This window comes from Uranotaenia lowii, chromosome 3 (genome assembly GCF_029784155.1).
Source record: "Uranotaenia lowii strain MFRU-FL chromosome 3, ASM2978415v1, whole genome shotgun sequence".
NCBI classification, from domain to species: domain Eukaryota; kingdom Metazoa; phylum Arthropoda; class Insecta; order Diptera; family Culicidae; genus Uranotaenia; species Uranotaenia lowii.
In genome coordinates, this window is record NC_073693.1 from 93,331,635 (window position 1) to 93,351,414 (window position 19,780).

The window sequence follows — 19,780 nt, forward strand, 5'->3', positions numbered from 1 at the left end:
TTCAACGGTATCGTATCCGGTCTCAGGCCCTCATCCGGCTCGAAGGACCAATGTTTGTGTCCGGATGGGCCTATTACTACCAACCTGGTATCAGAATTTCCGTTGGGGAGTGGCTTGTTCGACCTGGAAGCCAACCGTCGTTGTAGACCAAAATTCAGCCAGTGGTCGTCGTGCAGCATGCAAATCTTCCCCTTGGAAGATGGAATTCACGGATCAAATAAATAACACGCGACTTCTACTTAGTATAAGAAGTTTTACTTAGAGCGAATTGGTCTTAAAATTAACTTTATAAAATGAGGCCTTTTAAACACCCGGCCAAGGTTTAACTTTATTCGCGTCGATCGGTAGTCGGTGGTCAACTGGTGGATCGCTCGTCGGTTCAGTCGTTCTCGGCTCTGCAGTTGTAAGAAGTATTGTTCGAAGCAATTGCATTGTTATCAGGAACTCACGCTCTTATCACTCGTCCGGCCGATCATTGCTGATCATCGATGATCGTTTCCTCCGATAACGACGCCTATTATCGTGTACGGTGGAAGGAAAGGGCATGCATGGGACTTAAGCTCCGAAATGCGAGAGTACTTATGTATATCATTAGATCATTTCACGTTGATCTCCCAATACCTCCGCTTCTCTTTAATCGGGTTTATGCTAAAATACAGTAGTTCCCAAACAGAACAAACCGTGTGTAGCGTTCTCAAACGTTTCCGTGAGATGCGTACTATAGATCGGCAGGTTCATATCAAGCGTCATAGTGGAATTAAGGATCAGAAACTGCATTTGAAGGTGTTGAGAACGATCAAGGAAAACACAGGGTAGTCGGACTATGACATTGCCAAGAAATTCAACGCCGACCGGTGCACCGTCAGCAGAATTCGTCTACGCGAAGGAATACGATCCTATCGGACCAGTAAGCAACCAAACCGGACATTGAAGCAGAATTTAGTAGCCAAAGGACGTGCCCGCAAGTTATACAAGAAGATTCCAACGAAGTTCGACGGATGCATCCTCATGGATGACGAAACGTACGTGAAGATGGATTTTGGGCAGCTTTCTGGCCAAAAATTATGTAAAGCCACTGTAGTGGTGCACTGCACTGGTCATGGTAATGTCCCCGACTAGTTAAGTTTTCGCCAGATTTGGCAAGCTGCCACTACAGCTAGGAGGTTCTACAGTGGTATTGGGCCAACGGGTGGATTTTGTCGAAAAGGACATCAACCCACCCAACTGCCCTCAATTCCGCTCTATCGAAAAATTTTGGGCAATCGTCAAGCAGAAGATGAAGAAGAATGGTAGGACGACTCGGGAAGCAACAGAGATGAAGAGATTGAGGAACAAAATGGCCGCTGAGGTCAGCGAATAGGGTGTTCAAACTATAATGAGTGATACTCAACCAAAAGTTCGAAAATTCATCAAAACATTATCGGAATAATTTTTTTTATTATTTTTCCTTTAAAGTGCAATAAAAACCCTACATTTCAAGTACAAAACATTTTTATTTCGTTTATATAGCTCCGAGATAGACCCGTTTTAATGCGTCCAGATTTGTAGTGATCCATGCTTTAAGTCGTAGGTAAAGCTAACTAGAACTTGATTGATTGTTTGATTAGAGAGACTTTAAACTTAACTACAACTTCTGTATCTTCACATAAAAATTTTATGAAATCACACCAAACAATAAAAATAGATACTGTAGGTACTGCACGACCAAAATTACGCTCACCTAATGACCTGTTTGTTTGGATTTCTCTAATTGATGGATGAATTCCTCAAATAAAAACACTTCCAAATCTATACACTCCCATAGTACCTACATCAATTGTCGGCTGTTGCATGTTTACTGAACTCCCTCCCGGAAATTCGAGGGCAGACAAAATGGATGAGTTGTCAACGGTGGTGAATTTTATAAGAAAGCTAACAACCTTTCCACTTTCAAAGTTTCGTGTGTCTCTCACCCGGAGCAATACTAACTAGCTGTGTGTCTATGTTACATACAAAGTGCTCTATTTATTCTCATTTTCCGGCTGCACCAAGGGGAGAATTTTTAATTCCACTGTATGCATCAAGGTGGAGCGAGCTTATGCTTGTTTCCGAAAGCTTGCCGGTGATTTGCTTCTTAACGTTGAAATTGAAATAAGTCTAGTGGCTGGGTGGGATCCGGGTGGATGGTAATTGCTGGAGCAAAGTTTTTTGCATGATTTTCGTTCAAGAGCAGGAAAAGAAGCATCGCAATGGAATTTATCTTTTCGTGCTTCATTGAATGAGTTAAATTTAAAAATTGAACAGTATTAAAAAATGATTAGATTTTTTAAACAGTGTAGTTGTTTTTCAATCAAAAACTTACAGTACAAATATTTGTTTTGGCATTTTTTTAACAAGAAAAAGTTCAAATCTAACGTTAAACGGGGTTTGACTAAGTCTAAACTAATAACTACCAAAGTTAATAACTAAGTCTAAAGTTTAAATATCTTACAACTTTTTTCTACGTTTAAAAACCCACATGTTGAGTTTCAAATTGTGTGAAACTTGGTTTGTTTTTGAAAATTTCAAATGTAAGTAAAAATGTTATTTCAAAATCTTGAAAATCCTTTTCCAAAACAAAATAGTTTTCGCAAGCTATTTTTTCATTAACAAGATGATACCACGAGGATTGATAATCAGAAGAAATTTACTTATAAAATTTATTTTTCCAAATACGTTCCCAAGTGTAACTAGGATATTGGATATTGACTTTGGTAAAGTTTTAATGTAATGATAACAAATGTTTGACGTTAAAGAGTTTATATGTTTGGTAACTCTAGCCAAAGTGTACTAAGAAAACTTGAAACTAGCGGGATTTGTTTAATATTAGGAGTATTTCCAATTTCTTGAGTCAAATTGTGAAAAAAAAAGTTAATGTTTGTCTAAATTTTAAGAATCGCGATATTGAGAGTGACTTGCATTTATATTCAGGGGATATTAAACCAGGCCCTCCTTCTACTTTAGATTAAAAAAATGATTATTACGTTTGTCCTACTCAAAAAATGTTGAAAAGCCATCAACAAGAAATACCGTTTCGGCTCAAAATTTTGGCTGGAGAACAAAGAAGAATTTGTTCATAATCCGGGATAATGTTGATTAAAAATGTATCTCCAAATTGGTTTTTTGCCTGTTTAAATTCAAAATTCAGTTTTTGAAAAACAAACGTGCCATTTTCTATTTATCATTTTTACAGTGCTATTTTTATACGAAATACCTAAATTTTTAACTACATCCTTTAAATCTATCCAATTTGGTATGTTATTCACTGTTCTATTCAAACCAACCTACATTGAAAATATTTTACTTGATATTTACTTTAGCTCCTTTTCATATGCATTAATGATGGATAATTTTTCCGCGTTTTATTTCGTACGTACATTGCAAAGCCGCGTTTGGACATGTTTTCTCGTGGTTTACAGCGTGCGATAAAAGTGTTTTGTACGTGTATGATGATTTCAATATAAAAAATTTCCAATGCGGTTAAATTCCGTTCGTTTTTTATTTCTCTTCTTCTCCCCGTTTGCATAATGCGTTAGAACGTTTTTACTCGTGATAATCGGTGAATTGCACCGGTGCTAAATGTGTATGCCAATGCCACGTTAGGATGTTTTGCTCTTCTCGTTATAAGCGCGCGGTAAAATTCGGTGAGTTGCACCGGTGCTAAGTACATTGTACGGGTATGACAATGCCACGTTAGGACGTTCTTGCTCTAAAAAAATGCGATGTACTTGATAGTGTGCGACGCGACGATTTTTAACTTTGCTTTGATCACATCCCTTCCCAAAGGGAATCCAGATCTTATTTACCTTCCCCACTAACAAACCACCCTTCCTGTGACGACCGTGGAGATTTAGAGGTGTATTCGGTCTCTAGTAGCAACGGAAGTCGAACTAACAATCCTTCCCTTTCCCCGATGAACCGTAAGGACGTGGCCGGCGCCGTTATTGACCATATAAGATAAGGAACCTTCGAAACGTGTACACAGAAAATGGTAAGCTAATCCTAAGCCCCATTTATTTGGATCTATGTGCAATTTTGATGGTTCTTGTCAATCACGGAGTAGCAACTACTGAAATGTACGGTTTATCAAAGCTCAAAGCTCAAGCTCAAGCTCAGCTGCCTTTTCATATGCATTAAAAATAAATTTAATTATGTTTAAAGTATTAGGGTCCTATTTAGAAACTGAGGACCGTCTGATTCCCAGTGTTGATCTTTAACATTTTTTCTCCAGCAGTTCACATAGATATACCTTTTTTACTTTGCAGAAATGAAGTCAGGCCTGTTTAAGAGTCAGCTAGACGAGTCAGAAAATAAAATGTTTTTTAAGACTTCCCTTATCGAAGTTTTTGGTTTGCGCTTGATAAAATCTCTAAATTTCCCTACCTTCGTGAAATCATTCATCTTCAATTCGTGAATAGTGAAATTAGGAATAAATTAGCTCATCATTAGATCCTCTACCATACGAAGTATGTTGGAATATTTGATATCCAGCTGTTTTTGGGTCTCCCAGAAGCACTTTCCTGATTTTTTTGCGATGCTGCCCTAAAAATTTAGTCAATAACTCTTTGTATTGGACGATAATCTAAGGACGTCACAAAAATTTGTACATGTAATCAATACACTAGTATAGGCTTACCAGATATTTTCAGAAAAAAGCGGAATATTTCACGAATAAAAAGCGGGACATTGCTGGAAAAAGTGGGACATTTTGGATACTCTAAAAAACCAAATTTTTAAGATCATTTCTATACATATGCATATGTTTCTTCAGCTAAAATAGTGCATAAAAGTGATTTATTTAATATGGATAAATGAAAATTGTTTAAAAAATTCCATTCTCAAAAAAAATTCCATCTCCGTAAATTGCAAACAATTCAGTCGAAAATGTTGTAGTTCAAAGCAATTAAATTCCCAAATTTAAAGAAAGTTTTTATGTATTAAAACAACCGTTTTTGATCATCTGCCAAGATTGTTTAATTTAACTCGTCCGTTCATTCCTCGTTTCATTTAAAATTGTTTTTTTTTGCTCGGTAGATTAATTTTTCCGGTATTCCTTTTTCCTTAAGCTATATAGGATTAAAGTTTTATTTCATTCGGAATTCCTTTTTCCTTAAGCTATATATTCAAGGGATTCTGCAAAGATTCAGGAGGAAAATGTTGAGCCATCATCATTTGGAAACAACTTAAAAAATTTTATCTTTAATAGAATCATATGAATATCGCTAGAACGTGTTTAAAGAACGCTTAACTGAATCCAATTTTTTTATGGTGATGCAAAGATAAGCTTGACAGATTGCCGGGCTTGCCCGAACTTATCCAGATATTTGACACAAAATTTAAGAAACGTTCACTCCGGCTGGTAGCCCGGATTGGCACAGATTTTATCACTTTATTTTCAAAATTGAACAAAAAAAATTAATTGATCTATTATATTTTTTATTTTGGCGTCCAGAAACGATTTTCGAGCAAGTTGTATCTTAATAACCATGAACAGTTTTTCAGAAGCTTAATAAAAGATTTAAAATTACCTGTTATGTCTTGATGTAAGAAATATATTTTTAACTGTATTCTTTTTGATTTTCATTGAATAATTTTGTGGTTTTGATCAAATTTGCCCGAGGTACTGCAGGACGTTTTTGAGCTGATATACGCAGATGATCTGAAAATGTTTCTCCCTATTCGCAACCCGAAGGATTGCTCGACTCTGCAAAACGCACTGCACCGATTTTCGGACTGTTGCAGAACCTATGGATTGAAGATGAACGCCTCAAAATGCAGTATTATATGGTTTTCTCGAAAACTAACAAATATCATGTATGACTATCGCCTTGAAAATAGCTTCCTCGGTAAAGGATCTTGGAGTCGAGTTAGACAAAGAACTGAATTTCACGAAACACATAGATCAGGTAGTAGCCAAAGCTAACTCTATGTTTGGAATGGTCAGTAGAGTCTGCCATGAGTTGAATGACCCTTACACAATCGTCTCAATTTATGTAGGATTAGTTCGGACCACAATCGAGTACGCCAGTGTTGTTTGGCAACCCTACTACAATGTCCACGTTAACAGATTTTAAAGAGAAATTTCACAAATACGTACTGAGGAATCATGGATGGCAAGAGGAAATGCCGGATTACCGAGCCCTATGCATGCTGGTCGGATTGGATTCGCTAGAAAATCGCAGGAAGTCAAACGATGCACTATTTTTCAGGGATTTGACAAGTGTAAGGTTTTATTCGCCGTATATGAGTTAAGGACGCGATCAGCCCGACACCTTCGAATACCGTGTCACCCGAACCAGTTGGACCTGCACACGCTAACACCCAGACAGCGTGGTCAGCAAGATGTCCGGCACCATCGAATATCGTGTCACCTAAACCAGGTGGGTCTGTACACGCTAACACCCAGGTTGCGTGGTCAGCAATATCGAATATGGGAACACATCAGTCAACAACATCGGTGATAGCCAAACCCAGGAATGCAGAGCCACCAATGGATCTCACTAGCGTTCAAGGTGCAAGGTAGACACTTTTAGGGAAACGATAGGGCGTTAGGCTTCTGAAGTAATAAAATAAAATCATTATCGTTCAGACCGTGTAGTCGAGTAGTTCGTAGTTTAGTTTTTTAAAAACGAAAATTCCCGGTTCAATTATTTAACTTATGCTTTCACAAATATCCCCCAACGAAGGACGCAGTAGTCTACGCAGCGTAAGGCCATTCCAGCTTTTAAACAGAATACAGAATTACGCGAGAAACGAACCTATGTACAGGATGATGGCACTTTACAACGGATACGTAGAAGAAACCAATCTTAACATGTCCAGAAACCAAATCAAAGATAGTATTCAAAAGTGTTTCAATAAATAAATAAATAAATAAATTTGCTCGGATATTGCCCGGATTTTGGGTTGAAAATTTTAAAATCAGATGCCCTGTTTTAAGATTAAATTGCTCAGATTCACCCGGTTCGGATAAGTCTGGAAAATATTCTGGCAAACTTATATGCTAAACAAAAAGAGTTATTTAACTTTGATAAAATGCTACTGTTTTTGAGAACAAAGAAAAACAAAAAACATTATATTTGAATGATTTTCGGTTTTAATCCATTGAATATAAATTGAGGTTAAGTTTAGGTTTTTCTAGTGTAAGACAGTGAAACTTCATAAAAGTGTTACCTATTTAATTTTTACAGCCTTACCGGTGGATGTCATGTTTTTTAATTAGGAAAGTATCTAGTTCTGAAAATCATAAATGGATAAAGAAAAGATTAAAAAACAATGACAGGAGTAGAAAATGATCGTGGAGATATTTTATAAGAAGCGTTTTCATCAAGCACGGACCAACTATTTTGAAGGGAAGAATCGGAGAAGGTTGAGTTTACCACAAAAGTTTTCTCAGGAAAAAGCGGGACATTTTAAGAGAAAAGTGGGACGGTGGGACATTTTCTAAAAAAGCGGGACATGTCCCACTTTTGCCCCAGTTTTCATAAATTCCCATTATTGCATGCTGAAGTTCTTCACAAAACAAAGTGTTGCAAGTTTTTCGAATGCACTGCTTAACCTTCCGATTTTTATGGTATTGAATTCATTGTGTAGGTAATTTATTTTTGCTTCTAAATATTTTAAAATGAAATGGATTTGTTCTACCAGGTTTTCTGTAGTTGGTTCTGAATGAAAAAAGTCCCAAAAACAATTCTGTTTTTAAATTTCTTCTAATTTTTGACAACGTTGCAGTATTTAAGTGCTTCTTTAATTTCTGAAATTTTTAAGAATACATTATTCCAATGATGTACAAATATGTGGGGGTCTGATGAACATTTCGACCGCCATTTCAGGATTTCCGGTAGGAAAAAAATCTAACTAAAAACGAAGACATCCAATTTTGTCTTTGCATCGCTGTATCTCATTTCTGAATGAACCGATTTTCTTAACTCAAATTTTATTTTTTTCTCATTAACTTGATTTTCATTTTCATTGAACATATTTGGTTTCTAAAAAATCTCAGTTCATCAGTATATTGGAATGATGATTAAGATGCTTTGAATCTGCGCTTCGGGTGTTCGGGGACTTTGGAGGGTTAAATACTGCGCAAATTAAATCTCAATTTCTTTGGATCAGCTCTGCTTGCTGTTTCAACGACAGAACGAAGGGCGTCTACCTTGATACGACCTATCCGCAAACGGAACTGTATCGAAGAGTCCTCTTGCATCCTATGTGAAACTTTGGGTTTGCCTGAGGGTCAACTTGTTTAGTACTTTAGTAATAAAGTACCTTCTGGTAGCACTTTACTACCAAAAGACTGATCGGCCTTAAAGAGCATCCAATATTGCCCTGATTGTAGACGGGTCTTCTGGCGGCTTCACAGGTATTGGCAGAAAAAATCTGTCATTTGCACACATTTGGAAGTATTTTTTTTACACTTAGTGCACCACTTTTACTTTTACAGTGACGATCAAGGTTTTTATGGAGCCGCCTTCACTTAAAAGCTAGAGATGTTTTGTTAGCCCGAAATTCGCGACTACTCTTCTTTTGGGTGTTGATGATAGGGGATTGGGTCGCCATAGAACTTCATTGACTGTATCTTGGAGTTCTCCTAAAACTCATGACTAGTTAATTTAAAAAAAAAATCTAAAATATCCATGTTAAGATTCATGTACCTATGTATGTATATTGGTTATCCACCATGGGTGCACGGATTCACAGCTGTTTCTGCCTAAAAAACACATCTTACCTGACGGCCACTTATAAGTTTATTTTTTATTTTTTATTTTTTACTAGCTGATCCCATACGAACTCCGTTTCGCATTCAACTTGAAATATGTCATGAACAGTTTGTATAAAAGTCAATGACGAAGCGTTTTCCGGATGCATTTCCGAATTCATTGTTAAGTAATAATTTGCAAAAATATTGGTCGATCATTTTTTCTGCCGTCTGCTACTCAATTTGAAATCAGGAATCAATTAACCGTGCCAAAAAAAACCCTGTGTATAAATTTCGACTCGATCGTTGCATAACAACACTATTAGGCCGGAACAAATTTCAAATTCTTCTTTTGTCACTCGGAGTTGGAACATTGCGAGGGGGCGAGGGGACAATAAAAATAATGCGAAAAACAAATAAATTAGAATAAATTGCACGAAAGCTTGTATGCAACCAAATAGCATACTATATCATTACATAAAACCTATAAATCAAGTATTTTTTCCTATCGAAAAATTCAATAAAATCAAGAATACAAATGTGAATTAACTTCCATCTTCCAAAATTTTGTTTTTGGTCTTGTAATCTTGCGAATATTTGAATTTTTATTTGAAATTTAATTAAAATACTTCAAACTTTATTTATTCCCCCCTTCGGGATTTCGGAAATTCGAAGGGGGGGGGGGAAGGGGCATTTGACAAAAGAAGAATCTGATGTTTGTTCCAGCCTTATTGCCAAAAAGTTAAACTCCTTTCGGTGGTCTCTTATACAATCTTTGATATCTGAAATTGATTGCCCTTCCCTCAAAACTCCCGTGTGCAAATTTTCAAAGCCATTTATTGCATAACAACGCCAGTATTGCTAAAAACAGTGAAAAATTAATTAATATGGACGACCCCTTTCGTCGACCCCTGGCAAAACATTTGACATCTGGAATTGCCCGTCCTCGAAAACTACCGTGTGCAAATTTTCATAACAATCCGATCTCAAATAACGACGATATTGCAAAAATATTGAAAAGTAAATATGGACGACCCCCTTTGCTGGCCCCTTACACTGAATTTAATAACTGAAATCCATTGCTCGCCCCCTAAAAACCCTCGTGTACCAATTTTCATCTGAATCCGATGTATAATAACGATAATATCGCATTAACAGTGAATTATTAATATGGACGACCCCTTTGGCTGACCCCGTATACAAAATTTGACACCTGAAATCAATTGCCCATCGTTCAAAACATTCATGTGCAAATTTTCAACACGATCCGACAAAAAGTAACGTCAATATCGCGAAAACAATATTTGACTTGTATGGACGACCCCTTTCAGAAGGGGTCATCCGAAAATCTGAAAACATTTTTCATCATTCCTGGTCCTAATAAGTATCCATGCCAAATTTCAGACCTCTAGCTCTTAAGGCGGCTGAGTCTATAGAGGACAAACAAACAAACAAACAAACAAACAAACAAACAAACAAACAAACAAACAAACAAACAAACAAACAAACAAACAAACCCACAGAAATTGCTTTTTATATACATAGATTTATTATTTTATTCTTTTATTTATTTATTTTTTGAGCAGGGAAAAGTCCCTGGGAGTGTAGCTACTTTCAGGCCACTTCTCCCAAAGGCATAAAACCTCCTCATCACTTTATTGTAAGATTTTTTTTTCATTGATTTTTTACAACATTTGGTTTTACAATTCAAGGATTCGAACCAAAAAGCTTTCTTGCCGATACCGGGAATCGAACCCATTACGCCTGGCATACCAAAACCAGACTCGCGCCAACCTTTCCGCTAGACCACTTCGGCGCTTATCTAGAATATCCATGGTAAGATTCACAAAGAAAATACTTTTATATAGAGTTTAGCCTGCTGTAAAGCCATTAGTGTTCTTATATTATTTTCCACTCTAAAACAGCATCAGACACTCAAAGAGAAATTGAGAGAGAGAGATTAAATATTCCAGCTAAACGACATTTATCGGTATGGTAAATTAAAAGTTTTATTTCCGCTTCTCTCTACCGAATATCCTACTCTATCGATGCCCGAACATGTACATAGATGGGTGTCGCTCCCGCTTCCCAAACGTATGGGTAGGTGTCAACACTAATGAATGGTGACTTTCGTAATTGGAGTGGAGTATTTTCAGTGATTGTTTATCCTGTTCGAGGCGGTGTGGTGGCATCGGTCCAGCTGCAGTTGCTCTAGCTAGCTAGCTAGCTAGATTTCAATCTGCACTAGTTGACGATGGACGGTTGGGATTAATATTTTCTCTATCTAGTTAGTCCCACCCAATCCTGGACACCTCGACCAATCAGTCTAATGGTTGGCGCAGCGCGTGGTTGAATGGGAAGACGGGATCGGCAAAGTTGGGAAGGTTTGTTTGAGCTTGTGGGTGTTGGACGATTGTGAATGCTTTGGCGTAAAAAGCTAGAACTGTTGGCAATGGAATTCATGAAAAATGGTTATTTGATTCTAAGTAAAATATAATTATGACATGACATATTCTCACCAACTGAGCGAGAAATCAAAGTTTCCGGTTGCTTTTTATTGAACTGATTTACAGTAAATTAAGGTCGATCTTTAGGTTTTCATTTGAAAAAGCTTCAAGTACAGCAATGTTTGTTTTAAAGTAGCAATAATGCTGTTTGTACTCGATTTATTCGACTTAGTGGTATGTTTTAAGCGCTTCATCAAGTATGAACAAAACCATTGCGGTTACTCAAACAAATTATCGTTTTGTTCCTGCGGCATTCAACATGGAGAATAAAATTATGTTTTTATTCACCCCGAAAGTATGCTATTCAATCGCAGACAGGTAGGTGTGCACAAAAAATACACGGAAATGTGAGTCCCATGTTACTTTTCCATAGCTTCATGTGGCTTACGTCCTCACAGGGGCTCATCAGGAACACCTTTTGACTTCCGGTTCCTAATGAAAGCGCCAACGAGGAGCGAGACGGTTGAAGCGCAACATTTGTTCTGTACATGCATTTATTATGCGCCACTTGAAACAAAAAAAACAAAAAAAACGCTCATCAAGGGTGAAAATAATCATTATGCTGCTGCCACCACATGAGCTTTGCTGCCAAGTTGAGGTGAACGAACATAAAAGTTATGTTTTCACAACCAATGAACAAAATGGCTTAAAAAAGGATGGAAATGTGTAATTTGCAGCGTAGTGTGAAATCTAATTTGAGACACGTGTGGGGGTGCAGTTTTCCATGCCAAACTTTAAAGTTCACCATAAAAAAACTTCGGTTTTGAAAATATTTTTAACTTTTTGAATAGTCATTGTAGCCAAAGCTTAGTTTTTTGATATTTCCAATTAATATAAATTATTTTTATGGCAAACATGATTAATGCATTTGAAGGAACTTTTACCCTAATATTTCAAATGGTTTTGTGAGGTTACCTGTAAAAACTTTAATACTTCTATCATCAGGAACAGTACAGCTTAGTTCATATCCTCATCCATCAGTTGAATCCAGCTGAATGCTTTTCTAAGTTTTTTTTTTATTTTTTGATTTTTCCAGAAATAAACTTTCCTTAAACTTCTGGAATGCCAATAAATGACAGTGATTAGTAATGAACACTAATCACTACACAATGTTGACTCAATAAACAAACAAATTACGTTTTCCTGTTAGATCAGAAATATTTTATTTCATTAAAATGTCTTACATATTACAAGTTGCAAGAAAAAAAAAACATACACCTAGTCGATGTAAATCCAAATGCAATCAAACCGATTACAAGTGGGTGGGGCTAGTAGAATGTTAAGCGGAGCATTCATAAGTGAGGAAATATTTTCATTGAATGAACTCAGATTTTGCAAGCCCCTAGTTGTAGCAGCAGCTCTGAGAGGAAGCGAAAGAGAAATACGAAACGACCTGGTTGAAAGAAAATGTGTTTAAAAAGAAAATGCATCAATCTCAGCCGCTTGGAGGAAGCAGCAGCTGTGCTGGTGGTTTCCTCTTTGCTCCGGAATCCGGATGCTTGAAAAGCACCCACTTTCCTGCTTTCAGCATAGAACCTGTTTCTACCTTTTGGATGTTTTCTTCAATGATGACGTAACACAGCAGGAATACCTTGGAGTTGCTGCTGGTTTGTTGAACTTTGGTTGCTCACTTCGGGTTTATACCTTTTCCGATCAATTTTGCAGCTAAGGAAAATGTTTTCCCTCAGAATCAACGTTGTAATTTAGCTGAATGATAGTTTTACCTCGATTGGTAAGGCGTCATATTAAACTTCCAAAACTGTAAATTCAATTGACCAACTATTCTTAAATGTCCCGAAACAAGTGGAATGAGGAAGCCCACAAAATAAGAAAAGAATGGAACAAAATACAAATAAAGGGTGTCCCATTATTTCTAAGCTCTATTTTGATACATTCATGCTCATTTTGGAAGACGTTTAACGTTTAACAGCTGACTTCCATTGTATGTTGTTGTTTACAGTACAACTTAAAAATCGTTGTATCGTGGGCGACAGTTTTCATAATTTTCGTGAAAATGAGAAGCGTTTCCCCGGAAAAGGGCAAAAATACCGTGCACTGATATTGTTCTTCCACAACATTTGACTGAGTCGAATAGCGAAAATGTTAGAAGTAGGCAATGGCGAACGGCTGTTCGAAATGTGAAGCAAAAACCGGGTCAAGTGGAAGAAATTATGGACCGAATAGTCATATATAGTTACACCAGTATGAAGACTGCCTCAGTTCGGAATGTGGTCAATTTCATCTATATAATAAGTACGTTCAAATTTGTTTATCATCATCTTTGGAACAGAGCAAATATTTGAATCTTCGCGAAAATCATAAACTATATCTAGTTTTTTAAGCTGCTAAAATTTGCCAAATAGAAACCAATTTTTACACCTCTATTTATGAAAAAAATACTGAAAAAATACTGAATTTTAACTATTGAACTTTTGAAAAAATTTACACAAGAAACACATTACAAAAACACTTAAAAGGGACGAGTTTACTCTCTTAAATGAGTATGTATACTTAGTATCCTTCCTTTGAAAACCATCATTTCTTTAATAATTTATGGAAATAATTTCCAGCTCTAGTCAAATGCTTTGGTCAATATCATTAAAATGTTGATCATATGGACTCAAATTTCAAAACACATAAACTTTTTTCCAAACTAAAAATTTCCTGAAAAAATTTGATGTAAAGGAAGATAGTTCTGAAAATGAGGTTTGATGAAAAAGTGATTGAATGTGGGGGAAACGAAATGATGAAACTTGTCATTTGTTTGAATAAAAACCGTCAAAACCCCATTTATTTGTACAAAAATATATGAAAATGATTGCATGAAATTCAATATAAAGGGTGATACGGTCAAAATTTGTTCAATATCAACTTGACGTATTTCTTTTAATTTTGCATTTAGAAAACCTGAACACCCCTCATTGCTCCTATTTTGATTTTGGAATTCACTCTTCAGTTGTCAAAATGCCGTCCAAGGAAGAAGAGCAGCGTATCAAAATTTTGCTCGTGCATCGCGAAAATCCGAGCTACTCGCACGCAAAGCTGGGGAAATTGCTAAAAGTTGCCAAATCAACCGTTACAAATGTAATTAAAGTGTTTGGGGAACGTTTGTTGACAGCCAGGAAGTCTGGATCGGGGGAAAATCGGAAACCGGAAACCGCTGAGAGGACAAAGAGAGTTGCCGGTAGTTGTAACCAGTAAGTTTACTTACTGATTGGTGGAAAAAGGATCAGCAATGACGCGTGACAAGGAAGTGCCTTAGTGAGTAAGGAAGGAGGACCACCCTAAAATTCCCGTGCACGGAGGTAGCCAAACACTTAGGTCAACTCACAAAAATATAGCAATAGATGGCGCTAGTAGTCGTGCGCATCGGAAACGCACTAAGAACGCAGCAACGAATACAATAGGGCATGGTGGGAAGAACGGAAAGACAACTACAAAGCCGCTAGCTTGCGTATGGGGTCAAAGATCTTGCTCTGAAACGGCCTCACTTTGCATGGATATCTTGAGCCGACCACAGCCTTGCTTTAGTTCAACTGATAAAGCAATCGAACTACCAGGTCATAGCCATTTTGAACCCCATACCAGGCAACACACTAAAATGGCAAATATTTCTCCCATCATGTCCCTACAGGACCCCGAATTCCTAGTTAGGAAAACCTAACCTGCGGTGTTGTGCTCAACGATCCGGCCTAACCGACCAGCGGTGCCGGTTATCCCAATTTCCGCCTGACAAGCGCCTTACGACCGGGCATTATCCTCGCGTGAGTTTGTATACCGACGAACACATACTACGTCGATAGACTCACCTTCGTGCCTGGTTCAGCACCCAAGGTGGGACCAGGTACGCCGGTCGCCGAGCTGATTAGATAGCTAGTGCTAGTCAGGGGAGTAAGCTACCTGATCCGGAGCCGACCAACGTAAATGCTACCCCGCCGCAGACTTCAGAACACGTAAGAGCTCCAGACCGACGATCCCCTACGACGTCGATATACTTATCTTCGTGCCTGGTTCAGCACCCAAGGTGGGACCAGGTACGCGGGGTGCCGCCTAATCCAGAACCAAGCCCCGTTATTCCAATCCTGCCGGGGCCTTCGGTGTTCTGGAGGCCAGATCCGAGCGCCACCGGTCGGAAATAGACCACAACCCACGAGACACCTGGATCTGACCCTCGCCTCGTGGACTAACGTACCATCTCCGGACCGAGCCTAGTTCATGCCGTATACGCCACTGGTCATCTCGCATAACCCTAAGGTAGGACAATCAACAACTCTTGAGGGGGGGGGGGGGGAGTGTTGCCGACCCTGAGGCTTGAGAGGGGGGGTTGTTGTTCGACTGAGCAGTTTGGGAGAACCGATGGTTACATAGTTTCAAGCAAAACCCTAACCTCTCTCTCCGAGATGCCGCAAATACATAAGCTGGGTGTATCGTCTACAACCGTGCATCGAGCCAAAAAACCAGCCGGACTATCGACTTACAAGAAGGTAGTGACTCCAAATCGCGATGATAAACAAAATACGACGGCCAAAGCACGATCCCGGAGGCTGTACAAGACGATGCTGTCGAAGTTTGACTGCGCGGTAATGGACGACGAAACCTACGTCAAAGCCGACTACGAGCAGCTTCCGGGACAGGAGTTTTATACGGCAAAAGGAAGGGGAAAGGTAGCAGATATTTTCAAGCACATGAAACTGTCAAAGTTCGCGAAGAAATATCTGGTTTGGCAAGCCATCTGTACCTGTGGCTTGAAAAGCAGCATTTTCATAGCTTCCGGGACTGTCAATCAAGAAATTTACGTGAAAGAGTGTTTGAATAAACGTCTGCTGCCTTTCCTGAAGAAACACGGTTGTTCCGTACTGTTTTGGATGCCGGATTTGGCATCTTGCCATTACGGTAAAAAGGCCATGGAGTGGTACGCCGCCAACAACGTGCAGGTGGTTCCCAAGGACAAGAACCCTTTCAACACGCCAGAGCTCCACTCAATTGAGAAATACTGGGCTATTGTCAAGCGGAACGTAAAGAAGACCAAAAAAACTGCTAAGGACGAGCAGCAGTTCAAGGCAAACTGGCTTTCTGCGGCGAAGAAGGTGGACAAGGTGGCTGTACAAAATCTGATGGCAGTGGTTAAGCGTAAGGCCCGGCAATTCGGATTTGGAAAAGTGGAAGCCTAACTGAATATTTTTCCTGAATTGTATACTAATAAAACTTGAAGAATAAATTTAATTTTATTTTTGAATATACGATTACACCGATTTACACGCGTTTTCCCTTGACCAAATTTTGACCGTATCACCCTTTATTATCAACGATCGCGACGCAATGCACATTACCTTGCGCTTGTTTGCCATTTTGATCACAATCCTTTGAAATTTGGCAAATAAACAAAAAAAAAAAACACTTTCCAAGTAGCTGCTGGGTATTTACATGACACACTGACAAAAAAAAACTTCGCTTATCCACATGGCACATTGGTTTACACATCAAACATTTCAGGTTAAATAAAGGTGTAAAAATCGTCACGATCAGATCAATAGCTAAATCTGTTAACAATTAATGTGTGTCAAAAGCATAAATGTTAAATCATTTTTTCACACCGAATAAATAAAAAGAGTTGGTAAACCATGTGTGTACGATCAATTTTGCGATTTACTGTATTTACGAATACAGTATACCTATAAAAAATGCAAAAATCCGTCATCATGGTTTAAAACCATTTTTCTTGATTTTATCATGATATAAAAACCTTTTTATTAATCAGGCATGTAGATAAAGTGATGCAAGTGATGTGCCAAAGTATTATATTACTATCTTTGGGATGGTATGATGGGTTCCTACAGGACATATTCATCCAAAAACAGGTTCTAGCTGTGGATAGCAGAAATGCCTCGAAAAATATTCCAAACGCCCGGATGATGAGAAGCATTGTGGTGTTTCATGTGCCATGTAAATTGCAACTTTAGCAAGTCTGTGAATGTCATTTACGAATTTAAATTTCATCGTTGACACACACCGCTTGCAGCAGTTCCAAAAAACCTGAAACATATCACTAACAATGGCACAGTGAAAAAGAGTTTATGTTTAAATGGTATCGCTTTTGGGTTTGTCTGTTGAAATGTTTGTTGTTGAATATTCAAATAAATGAGCTTAGTTTTGATGCTACCTCTCCTGGAAAAGTGATCCCGAAAGTTTTTTTTCTAGGTAAAGTTTTTTTTCCTTGTGACAGTGTTTGGAAACAAAAACTATTCGAGTGAAACGGAGGAATGCATGGGATCCTGGAACCTAGTCGACAGAAGGGGCAAAATTTAATAAAGTTTAGAGCGCCTTTTTAAAGGGAGTACCCGACAGCATCCGACATTTCAACAAACTTCTTCTACGGGATATGGTCGCGTGACAGGTTTAAAAAGAAGCAAACAAGCAAATGAAAGGAAAAAAAGTAGAAATCATCTGCCTTTCGTCGTTTTGATCCCCCGACATCAAGAAGCCACTTTTCGTTGGCCAGCACAGCACCTCCATCATCATCATCATCGTCTCCGTCGTCGTTGCAACTCTCCTACCTTCCGGGTTGTTGTTCCGGTTTCAAAAGCTGGTTGCCTCGCTTTGCTTCGGGTTGCAACATCATCACATCGTATCTAGTACATATTTTCACGTTATTGAGGATTTTCTTGCACCATGCACCAACACCCAACCATAAGCTTAATAGTGTAAAGCGCAGCAACAACATCAACAGCAACAGCAACTGCGGGCTCGCTAACAACAGCAACGATGACAATAAGTTAATGAAAGACTGTGTTGTTGATTAGGGTGACGGTTCAAGGTTTGTTCCTCAGAATTGCCGTGATATCTTTGGAAACGTAAATAATCTAAGAGCAGAGGTTTTTTTTCTGGGTTGGTTCTTAGTTCATACTCAAGCAATCAACAGTTCCATAAATACACCTACAATGCCTATATCAGTTCTATTAAGAATCAAGGACAAAAAATAGGAATGCCAGATCTCACACCCTGATTTCTCTGAAAGTGGCATGATTTGTTTTTAAATTATATTTTAAGTGAAATTTTCACATTTTGAGCTGTAAACCTTAATGAAAAAACTTTAATGTTGAAATTCTGGAAAGTAACCAAAAATGATTTTTTTTATATGATATTTTTTTAATTTTTAAGTTGCAGCTTGTGGGCGTAAAACGTTAGTTCATAATAACCCCGTTTGTTCATATTTACCCCCTTGTCTATGGGGTGATTATGAAGGGGAACTGGGGGTATAATGCCCAGTGTGGGCAAAACGCCCTACTGCAATATCTAGCTAGATATACACTTTTTTAAAGAATTCTGTACGTTATTCCCTAATAACTAACAGTAGAAACCTTTTGCACAAAAAATTAACATCAGATATGCGATAAATCTCTGCAAAAATCCAAATATATTTTTCAAGCCATATTCCTTGCAATTTGTGCCTTGACTTTCGTAAGGAATTACGGCATCTATCGTCAAAAAAAAATTACCTGACATCTGCTACAATGATGAACATTGATCTTTAAAAGCATCACAAAACGAAAAATTTCCTTATTTAATTATTTTTTTCTGTTATGTTGAACGATTTTTAATAAACATGTCTAGGTAGGGCAAAACGCGCCATGTCCGTTTATCTCTAAGCATGTTTCATATTTGTTTAAATGTATATGCAGTTTCATCATAACAATTTTAAAGATATTTAAATGTTGTCATTGGAAATCATAACTTGAATATAAACGAATATATTTAAAATTGCTAAATTTAATATACATTTAATTAACTATTCACAAGGATTTCAGTATATCTGGCAGCACTGCGCGTAGCAATACATTTGTCCATCTGTGAAGTAGAATAGAAATTTTTTTACCTGGCAAACACTTTCGGAGGCACTTGAATCAATAATCACTTATTTAACGTTAAACGGCGCGATTAGACCAAACACATATGCGCATTAGACCAAACCCACCGGGCGTTGCTATTTCGATAGGTATTTTATATGTTTTGATAGGTTGCGTTTTTATCTACTCACTGATTTTCGCACTCATTGTTGCCATCCAGGTTGACTACTTTTGTTTGTTTATTTTCTGATAGCGACGACTGGCTGCTCTGCTACCGGGTTGCTACATAAACGAATCCTGTAACAACCTACTGCTCGAATGCTATTTCTCGAATCAAATTAGCGACTGTTGGTGCGATGCTGTGTTGATAGATTTGTTGCTGAATGTACTCGATTCGAGGTTTAGCAACGATTGGTGTGCCTGGTCTTATGCCCCTACTGAATCTGAAATCCGATTTTCAACCAACTCTTCAAACTTGATTAAATTTGTGGCCATTTTTGACCTTCCAGTCATTCTAACTATCAGATTTAGACAAAAAATAAACCAAACTTCCAAACACAATCGAAAATTAAAGTTAATCTTTTCAAATGTACTCTAAAATAAGGCTTTTTTCTTAACGTGGGCATTATGCCCCTCTTCCCCAACACTGTAACGATTCTTGTTATGTGATGACTTTTGATATTGGCTTTATTCCTAGATTGAAATCACGTCTA

General features: G+C 37.9%; 1 protein-coding gene across 1 annotated transcript in view; it reads left to right on the plus strand.

Annotated features, from left to right (window-relative positions):
- LOC129751900 (uncharacterized) overlaps positions 1 to 19,780 on the plus strand; it is a 444,615-nt gene that overhangs the window by 75,419 nt on the left and 349,416 nt on the right. The window lies entirely within an intron of this gene.